Source organism: Ictalurus furcatus, chromosome 10 (genome assembly GCF_023375685.1).
Source record: "Ictalurus furcatus strain D&B chromosome 10, Billie_1.0, whole genome shotgun sequence".
Lineage (NCBI taxonomy): Eukaryota > Metazoa > Chordata > Actinopteri > Siluriformes > Ictaluridae > Ictalurus > Ictalurus furcatus.
In genome coordinates this window covers 5,053,664-5,064,128 of record NC_071264.1, presented here as the reverse complement: position 1 = coordinate 5,064,128, position 10,465 = coordinate 5,053,664, and the positions used below count along the sequence as shown (strand labels likewise).

Sequence of the window (10,465 nt, the reverse complement as noted above, 5' to 3'; positions counted from 1 at the left end):
CGTAACGATGGTCAAGTATCAAATAAAATTTAAACTTCCATTGATGAAGTTAATGTTGTTAGTAATTGTTTAAAAATTACCATGGTAACACAGAGCTCCAAGTTATAAAAATATGGAGTTTGTCATCAACCAAAGAGTAAACAGTTTTAATACCTAAAAATTTTAGCAAAGTCCTTTAAAGTAAATTAAAATGTAAACTTGAACTAATGATCTGCAGCACATGCATGTGTTAATGTTTGTTACATTATATGATCATGAAAATAAATAAATAAATAAATACTCACCAAGTCTCCAGAATTGAATGCTTTGGTGCAGCTGTTACAAAAAAAAAAAAATAATAATAATAATAAAAGAAAAAAATAAAGATCTTTCAACTATTAAACCTTCAGATTGAGGTTCTAGTGACTAAGTGTTTCACATAGTATATCTGGGTAAGACACAGTGAGTGACTCACTGCTGGCATTCATGAAGAAGTCCTAAACTCCACTGGAATAATAAATAGGATCTAATAAAACCATGAGTGGAAATTATTTGTGCAAGTTTGTTAAGATAGGCTTCCTCCAACCTGGAACTATATCTTCCAGTCCACTAAACTAATCATGTCCAAATTAAATTATTTCTGACAGAGTTTTACAGTTAGATTTAATCAAGTTTAAACATAAAAGCTGGTTATTTTGTCTGTGTTTGAGGAATGAAAACTCTGTTCTGTTTTTAAACCCAAGGTAAGTTAAACGGAAGCTGTGTGGCCGAATCCCAAATTGATTTGAATTTCCGGTTTAAGTGCACTATATTAGGGATGAAATAATGATGGTCTTCACACTATGTAGTGCACTATTTAAATAATGAGGAGAGATTTGTAATTCTGCTTTAGCAGCAGTATTTAAGTATAACCTTACATTCTCCTAAAATCTATTGTTTGCTCCCTGCTTATAGCAACTAAAATAAAAAACAGTGATTGTAAACGTAGCTAAGTAATTTAGCAGCTAAAATAACTTTATATTTCTGAAATGTTTTAATGTATAAAGAGCAAAGCAAACTAGTGTTGAGTTTAGAAGGTGTAAAAAGAGCTTGAAAGATTCTCTGATTTCCTTTTGTTTGTATAGAAATGTCATGAATTCAGCAAGAGACAGATCGCACTCTTTCAGAAAGTCTCGGGCTCCTGATCCTGCTCATTCACAGCTGAAGCTTAGTGATCATTTGTGTCAATACATGATGTTAAAGTTGCTCCCGTCTATAATATTTTACTACCTTGTTTCCCTGTGAGCCTACAAGCTGGTCTGCTAATCACTCAGAACCTCATCATCATGAGGAGAAAAAAAAGAAGCTATTTTTCAATTCAGCACACCAGAGCCTACACTATTAGAATCAGACAAACAGTTTTGATGATGTTTTATTTGTGAATAAATTATCTTTATCTGTGTGAGGATGTAAAAAGACAGTGTTTAGGTGGAGGGACAGAAGTGTGTGTGAAGAAGGAGGAGATGCTGCAGCTGAACATTTACAACAATGGACATGCCTTCAACAACATGCCAGTGTCCTATCACAGCCTAGCCACAACTCAGTTTCCCAGGAGCCACCATGGACTACAAACATGGCCGCTGAGGACTACGCTTCCCACACACACATGCGTGCATTTTCCCTAGAGTTCTAACCGCACTCACCTGCAACCAGTCTCACACACACACACACACAGCATATAAGAGACGTTGGGAACTAAAAGACTTTGCGAAGTTAATGTTCAGTAGACTTGCTCTCTACCGTTATCCAAGCCGATTCACAGTGTGTTTTGACAAAGTGACTTTGACCAGCGTTTCCGTCCATGACTTCGATTTCTGCCTTGCCTTGCCTTGTTTTGTTTGTTTGCCTGATCACCTGACCCCTGCCTGTTTCACGACCATGAACTTTGCCTTTCCCTTTGGATTATATGGCTTTGAGTCTGTATACCTGCAACTGAATCTGATACTGCAAACTACCTCTGTAAGACACCTAGCCCCTCTGGAGCTCAGTACCATCATAGACACATATAGACGCCGCTTTGGCCCGGTGCTGCAATATGCCAACATGTCCACCATATTGATCTGGACAAGACTGCCCTATAAACAAATACAAATACAAGTAAACGGGGGAGCTGTGGTTTTACTGGATAAAAAGCATTTACATTTCTCAAACAATTTCAATCGCTTATGTGGAGCACAAAAAAGTTCTGTCTCCAGTTACTTAGAATCTTGATAGTTAGACTTGGGAAGTTATTCATTGTCATAAGGAATTGTGAAAACTCACGCTCGTCAAGCATAGATTTAGCTTATTTTTCCTGGTTAATAAATGGTGACACATCCCTGATATAATATATTTTAATGTACATGACATGTGGAAGTTTTTCATTGTGGAAATGGATTTTTCTTTGTTCAACCCCATCTTTTAGCTTTTCTTCTGCTCCAAGTCAGAATTCTGTTAACAAAGCTCGATCATTTTTAAATACTGAAGAAAAAAGAATCTAAATAGTTCATCTTTACGTAGTAATAATTGACCATCGTTGTATCAAAATGGAACAAAATCAGCAAATACAAATCAAATAGTGAGACACTGGCAGTCAGTCTGCATTCAGATATACTCCAAAACAGACAATTACAAAGATAATTCTAAAATAATCCTTTATGGATCCGGTAAAACAGTTACAGTTACAGTGGTAAAAACATTTATGTAATAATAATAATAATAATAATAATAATAATAATAATAATAATAATAATAATAATAATAATAGCAGCTATTCAAGCTACAATAAGTGAGCATATGCATTTTACTCCCTGGATTGCCCAATGAAACAAACTGCATTCCTTTAAAAAAAAAAAAAAAAAAAAAAAATTAGTGATACTTTTTTTCTTGGTCACAGTTGTAACTGGTGGGTCAGTGAAAATAGGTCAGTAAGAAATGATCAGTTTCTCAATAAGACCCATTATTGAATACATACAATGTAGTATCGTATTTCTCCCCTAGCATGCAATTACAGAAGGACATACGAATGAGGAACAGCATGTATGCTGCACACTTTTGAGTTTTCTTTAGCACCCCCGTCTACCATATTGGTCGATGCTAGTTCGAGCCCCGCTCTGAACAGGTGGACCGGCTACAAAATTAACATAATAAATTTATCATAAGAACTAGCAAGATTCGTTCAATGTTCTGAAGATGTTCCAGTACAAACCGATAATTTTATTTTTGATTATTAATTACAGCCACGTAAGAGAAGGAGCACTGAGATCCAAACGCCGGATCACTTGAGTCCATGCACCATCTGGTGGATATTCTGGGAAGTGTAACAAATGTATTTAATTTTAAGAAACTGGCCTTGCGGCATTCTGAGGAATAGGCTTCCTGATCCTGCATGAAATAACGCGCATTTTTTTAAGGCCACATCTGTACATTGTAAAGATTTCAGGTCTACTTAGTGAAATAGGCGGGGACGTAACAGGTTTTTATACAGATTATAGCCCATATCTAACTCTAATCAAAGCCATATATCTCACTATATATTCAAAATAGTAACTTCCCAGACAGCACAAATACCTCGCAGAGACGTCTGTTTGATGTATGCGTTTTCATCTGGAAGATGTATTTTTTATGCCATTTGCTCATCTGGAATATGTCGCATAGACGTCTTTGTCAAACATTCAAATGACATCAATCGTATGTATTAAAGACATTAACGATTAGAATCTTACGTCTGTGAGACATCTGATTCATGTAACATAGATGTTTTTAATTAGATATTTTAGACATTCCCTCACATTTACTACTGTGTTAACAACGACAGCTGCACTAATTATACATGTGCTAAGCCTTGAGAATGTTTATCAATTCAGTGAAAAATATAGCATTCCATTAGGACATCATCAGGTTAAAAAACAGCACATAGGCTACATCACTTAATCTTAGCCAGAAAACTGTCCGTGTCTTGAGTGTGTTCTTCTCCTGCATGTGACGTCATGACTCCGCTATTCTCTCTGTGTCTGAGTCAGATTGTTTAGCTCCGCCCCTGTGCACCTGCGTCTAGTTGCCAACATTGCCGATTAAATCAATTAAGGACACTGAAGCGGGGCATGGAAGGAGGAGAATCTGTGTTTATTACCTTGGTGCCTTTCTTAAGTGCAGTTATTGATGTTAATTTTGGTTTCTTCTATACCTTGGAGTTGCCCTTTTGTGGTTGGTTTGGGTTTATTATCTTTTGTTAATTCATTTAAATGAATTTATAAATCAACTGAGAGTTACCGTGCTAGAAGTGTGTAGAAAAGATGATTTATTCCTTTTCATTGTGAAATACCTGTTTCTAAGACATTGCTTAAGAAAGGCTTAAAAGCTTGTTTGGTAGCTGGTTTAACTAGTAAAAGGGTGCTACCTTCAGTGGAGGATGTTCTGAAATCAGCAGAATCATCTGCAGCTGTTCTAGATGAAGAAGAACAATCCCCACCGTGTTCTCCTGTTGGCGATCCAGTGACTCCGTTTGCCGAGACCACCTCTTTCTATATCTAAATTTGAGCCTTTCACTCTCTACCAAAGCGTCACGAGCATCTCCTGCAGATTTGCGTTTAAAATTGCTGTTTAGATGCAAGACAGACCTCAAGCATGGAAAGATGAACTACAGCATCAGCTTGAATTGTATTGTGTTGATGTAGCTATGAAAGTTAAAATGCAGCAGTTAGAGTTGCAGGCTATTAAAGAAGATCTAAAAAGTCTGTGTTGGAAGGAAGGCCTAGTTCTGAGGCTGAGGATTATTGAATCCTACAACAGGTTCAAATGACCCTGTTGTAGCTACAGCTGGTTCTATGTTTGTGTTAATAGGTTCTTAAATACTCTTTCAACTTTTCCATTAAATGTAATGAACATTTTTAACAGTTCCACTGTTTCGTGAAAAAGCAGTTGAGGCTTATTTCCAGGCATTTGATTGAATTGCTATTGCTTTGAAGTGGCCAAGTGAGGTCTGCTCATTAATGTTAGTGTAAATTGACCAGAAAAATGCAAGAGGTTTGTGGATTTTCCCAAAGTGATTTGTTACTGTACTGGATGCATTTCCATTGCTGTGTATTGAGGCTTGTATCAATAACCTTGGTACTGCTCGGTACATTACCGGACTAGACCTTTTTTAAAAGGGTATTGGCATGTGCCATTGTCTCAATGTGCCTCTGAAAGTTTTGCATTCGTGGCTCCTGACTCCTTCCTACTGTATATGTGGATGGTGTTCGGGCTATGAAATGCACTCGTGATGTTTCAAAGGTTAACGTTCATGGTTTTGGGTGCCATTCCAAATTGTAACATCTATTTAGATGATGTACTCACTTATTCTTCTACATGGTCTGACCACATTTCTACATTGCATGTGTTTTTTTTTTTTTTTTTTTTTTTTTTTTTTTGTCAATTAGCAGCCGCATCCTTAACCTTAAACTTCATGAAATGCGACTTTGCAAAAGTTTCCATCACGTATCGTGGAAAACAGGTTGGGAACGATCAAGTATGTCCCGTGGACGCAAAAGTGACCGCTATCCTTGTGTACCCTGTACCCACTACAAGGTGAGAGTTTTTTTAGGGATGTCTGGCTGTTACAGATGCTTCTGTAAAAAAAATTATTGGTTGTGGTTACTCTTTTAACAAAAATGTGCAGCCCTAAAGTTGTTTTTAATTGGACTGATAAATGTCAAAATGCATTTGTGTGTGCAAATTCTCCCCTTTACAGGGCTCTGGTGTTGTCTTCTCTGGATTTGGTTTGTCCCTTTAAGCTTGAGGTGGATGCCAGCGTGACCAGAGTCAGAGTTGTCCTGCTTCAGGATGGTGCTGATGGCTGTGGTGAAAATTTTGACAAACACCAGAAGACTTGTCCTCTCTGGTTTAGAAGTTTTTACAGGAAGAGGAGAAAAAGAGCACTCTGGCACCCTAATCTGCATCCATGATATATATACCAAAGGTGCCTGTGTATGTCTGTACATCTGCCATTTTCAATAAGGAAGCCAAAACCGTTAGTCAAATGGTCCTGACTTGCATTGTGGTTACAAGGTTGTAGCCGGTGTGCAGACATCTCTAAAGATAATAACATGTTTGTGTCAGCACAAGTTCAACATGAGTTCAGTGAAAGTTCAGAACATTCTGTACTTCTCTAGGCTAGACAACATGGCCTTACATGGCCTGATATACAAGGACAGGAACAGAAATGAGTCTTTAAGAAATGAAAAATAGAAGAACTTTATAAATTTCTCACATGGCATACTCATCCAGTATCTTATTTTTCTGCTACACTTAATCGGTACCATCTGAATTATTCTACTATTTGAAAAGAGACTCTGGCTACGTTGCTTGCTTTTCAGCACTTCAATGGGTATGTCTGATACAGCTCTACACCTGTCATTGTCTACACGGGCCACAATCCATTGGTTTTCTTAAATAAAATGTACAACCACAACCAATGTTTGATGTGCTGGGCTTTAATGGCTCAAGGTCACAATCTTGAGATCCACCACAAAAAAGGAACTGACAACATTGTGGCAAATGCCCTTTCTCGGGGCTAGGTAAATGTTTGTTTCATTTTAGTAAAAATTTTGTGTACTGGGTTTGCATAAATTCTCTTGTTTGCTTTTGTTGTAAGCTTCACCAAGTAAAAAGGACCTTCTCTTGTAAAAAGGAGACTAGGTTCTTCTTTTAGGTGGGGGAGTCTTATGGCCTGTGCCTTGAGTATGTTTGTTCTCCTGTGTGTGTGACCTCATGACTTTGCTATTCTCTATTGCTGTGACTGAAACTGCTCACTCGTTCACTATTCCCTATATAGCGAATGACATGAGTCCATTATATGGGGAAGAAGTGAATTTGGATGCTGATAATGCTTCAGAGAGCATTCTGTCACTGTCCTTCCTTGTCTGTGTATTGTGTGGAGTTTCCCCCCACCTAATGTTACGATGTGCTCATGCAGACACCAATAATGTCTGCACCATGCACGCTTCCTTTACAGAATGCGTTTAAGCAAGGTCTTTACAAGAAAAACAGGATCCAAACCCACATGGGCTCACATAGCTCACGCATATGAAATTACATCCCAGTCTGTGGAGCAAAAAAGAGGTTTCGGTGCAGGTTCTTTGCCACTGTCGTCTGGAATGCGTTTTGCCTTAATGGACCTCCAGCAATGCAAGAGCCTTACAGCAGCTGTGGCCAAAAAGCATCGAAACACACCTCACGGTTGCGGAACACATAACCACAGTGCTAGTTTTTCACATTTCTCCACCCTCTCTAGTGCTATATCCTGGAGCTGTACAAAGCCATCCACTTTTAGGCCTTGTAGGTGTGAGACAGACTGCAACAAAGCCAGACATTGTTGAAAAGAGGATGCAAAGCAACACGCTTGCGACGAAGGTGTGACTTAAATCCAAGCGGGCAGAGCACGATGGATTAGTAGTCCATCGCCTTAACCACTCGGTCACCTCATCTGAGACCTGCCGCTGTCAACAAAAGCTATGTACAGAAGGGTTTAAGATTAGATAAATAGATGACTGCTTCTCTAATAGATTTTCTTCATGTCTTGAGGTTTGAGCTGTGCTGTCATATAAACTGAAGGGTGACGATGCGGCGAGACGGCTCAAAGTTCTCACAGAATGGGACAATTCCATAGTTGAGCTGTCCCAATGCAATCCAATCCTTGGCCGGCTAGGTACCAACTAACTACGGACTGCCCATCTCAGCGAGTTTAATTTATTTGGAAAATGTAACTTATTCTTACCTGGATATGCACAACGACTGTGAAAAAGACTGTGCATGAATTGGAACGTTCGTGAGGCAGCATGCTACATGGTGTATAGTATGAAAGTGTGGAAGCAACAATCTGCGTAAAGCCTTCGTATGTCGGTTGTCGATGCTGCAGACAAGGAGGTGGAGTTGCTTTGCCATAACAGCATCTGGGAGTTCAGACTCATCCAGATGATCATGTACAGCCCTGACCCTGTTGGTGGGTTTGAAGTTTCTCACTGTTTATTTAGTTTAATTTCAACTGATATTATTATGGAGAGAAAGTTGTGATCAACATCCTGTGAGAAGATTGATTTATTATTAAATGCAACATTTAATAAAACATACTGTTTATTATGGCTGGAGATTTCAACCATGCGAATCTCAAGTCAGTGCTCCCTAAATTTCATCAACATGTTGACTTTGCAACGAGGGGGGTGAACACGCTGGATATTGTTTACACAAACATCCCCGGCGCGTACAGGGCGGAGCCCTGCCCACACCTCGGCAACTCAGACCACATCTCTGTTATGCTAATCCCAGCATACAGACCGCTCGTCAGACGCTCCAAACCGGTTTTGAAGCAGGTGAAAACCTGGCCAGCAGGAGCCATCTCTGCTCTTCAGGACTGTTGTGAGCACACTGACTGGGACATGCTCAGAGAGGCTGCAACTGACAGCAACTCCACCGACTTGGAGGAATACACGGCGTCGGTGACCAGCTACATCAGCAAGTGCACTGATGACATCACCGTCTCCAAGACCATCACCACACGCTCCAACCGGAAGCTGTGGATGACTGCGGAGGAGCGAGCACTACTGAAGACCCGAGACTCCGCCTTCAGGGCAAGTGCTGGGCATGCGACACACGGCACATGTGGCAGGGCATTCAGGCAATCAGCAACTACAAGACAACATCACCCGCCTGTGACAATGATGCCTCATTTCTAGATGCGCTGAACAACTTCTACGCTCGGCTTGAGGCACAGAATGACATGGCAGCAAGGAAGACCACTCCTCCTGATGTGAGGAAAACTCTATGCAGAGTCAACCCATGGGAGGCTGCTGGACCAGACAAGATTTCTGGCAGAGCGCTCAGAGGATGTGCAGATCAGCTAGCAGATGTTTTCACTGACATCTTCAACATCTCCCTGAGCAGCACCATCATTCCAACGTGCTTCAAGGCTACCACCATCGTCCCCGTGCTGAAGAAGTCTCCAGTGTCCTGCCTCAATGACTACTGTCCCGTTGCACTCACATCCATCATCATGAAGTGCTTCGAGAGGCTTGTCATGAGGCACATCAAGACCCTGCTGCCCCACTCACTGGACCCGCTGCAGTTCATGTATCGCACCAACCGCTCAACAGGTGATGCCATCACCATCACCCTACATCTGGCCCTCACCCACCTGGACAAGAAGGACACCTACGTTCGAATGCTGTTCATAGACTTCAGTTCAGCATTCAACACAATCATTCCTTAGCACCTGATTGGAAAGCTGAACCTGCTGGGCTTTAACACCTCCCTCTGCAACTGGATCCTGGACTTCTTGACTGGGAAAACTCAATCAGTCCGGATCGGGAACAACATCTCCAGCAGCACCACACTGAGCACTGGCACCCCCCAGGGCTGTGTGCTCAGTCCACTGTTGTTCACTCTGCTGACTCACGACTGTGCAGCAAGGCACGGCTCCAATCACTTCATCAAGTTCGCCGGTGACACGTGGTGGATCTCATCTGCAAAGAAGAGTGAGCATACAGAGAGGAGGTGCAGCGGCTAACAGACTGGTGCAGAGCCAACAACCTGTCTCTGAATGTGGACAAAACAAAAGATATGGTTGTCGACTTCAGGAGAGCACGGAGTGACCACTCTCCACTGAACATCGATGGCTCCTCCATGGAGATCATCAAAAGCATCAAATTCCTTGTTCACCTCTCGGAGAACCTCACCTGTCCCTCAACACCAGCTCCATCGCCAAGAAGGCCCAGCAGTGTCTCTACTTTCTGCAAAGGCCAAAGAAAGCCCATCTCCCACCTCCCATCCTCACCACATTCTACAGAGGAACTATTGAGAGCATCTTGAGCAGCTGCTTCACTCTCTTTTGCACCTCATCAGATCGCAGGACCCTGCAGCGGATAGTGAAGACAGTTGAGAAGATCATCAGGCTCTCCCCCCCCATCACAGACATTTACACCACACGCTGCATCCGCAAAGCCACCAGCATTGTGGATGACGTCACACACCCCTCACACACACTCTTCACCCTCCTGCCATCTGGAAAAAGGTACCGAAGCATTCGGGCACTCACAACCAGACTGTGTAACAGCTTCTTCCCCCAAGCCATCAGACTCCTCAATACTCAGAGACTGGACTGATATATGCACACACACGCACGCAAGCACACGCACACACACACACTCTGAACTGAACACCATCCAACTCCCATTGAAATATTTGTACATTCCTGCATTGACACTGTTGCATTTTTTGCTGCTACTGTATTATAAAAATATAGTATCTAATTTATTGTCACTATATACACTTTATATACACTTTACCTTGCTGCTACCACTATAACTGCTAGGTTTGTATTTGCTATAAGCTAATTTGCAGAATTCTCAGTCTTAGCATGTTATGTTTACATTGATATCATTTTTAAATTATATTGTTAGTCCTTGGCACCTATCTTTTGCACCAACTGTACATC

The 10,465-nt window shown here is 41.1% G+C and overlaps 1 protein-coding gene across 1 annotated transcript in view; it reads left to right on the top strand.

Annotated features, from left to right (window-relative positions):
• Positions 1–10,465, top strand: part of LOC128613568 (mucin-22-like) — a 167,878-nt gene that overhangs the window by 106,888 nt on the left and 50,525 nt on the right. The gene's annotated exons all lie outside the window — the stretch shown is intronic.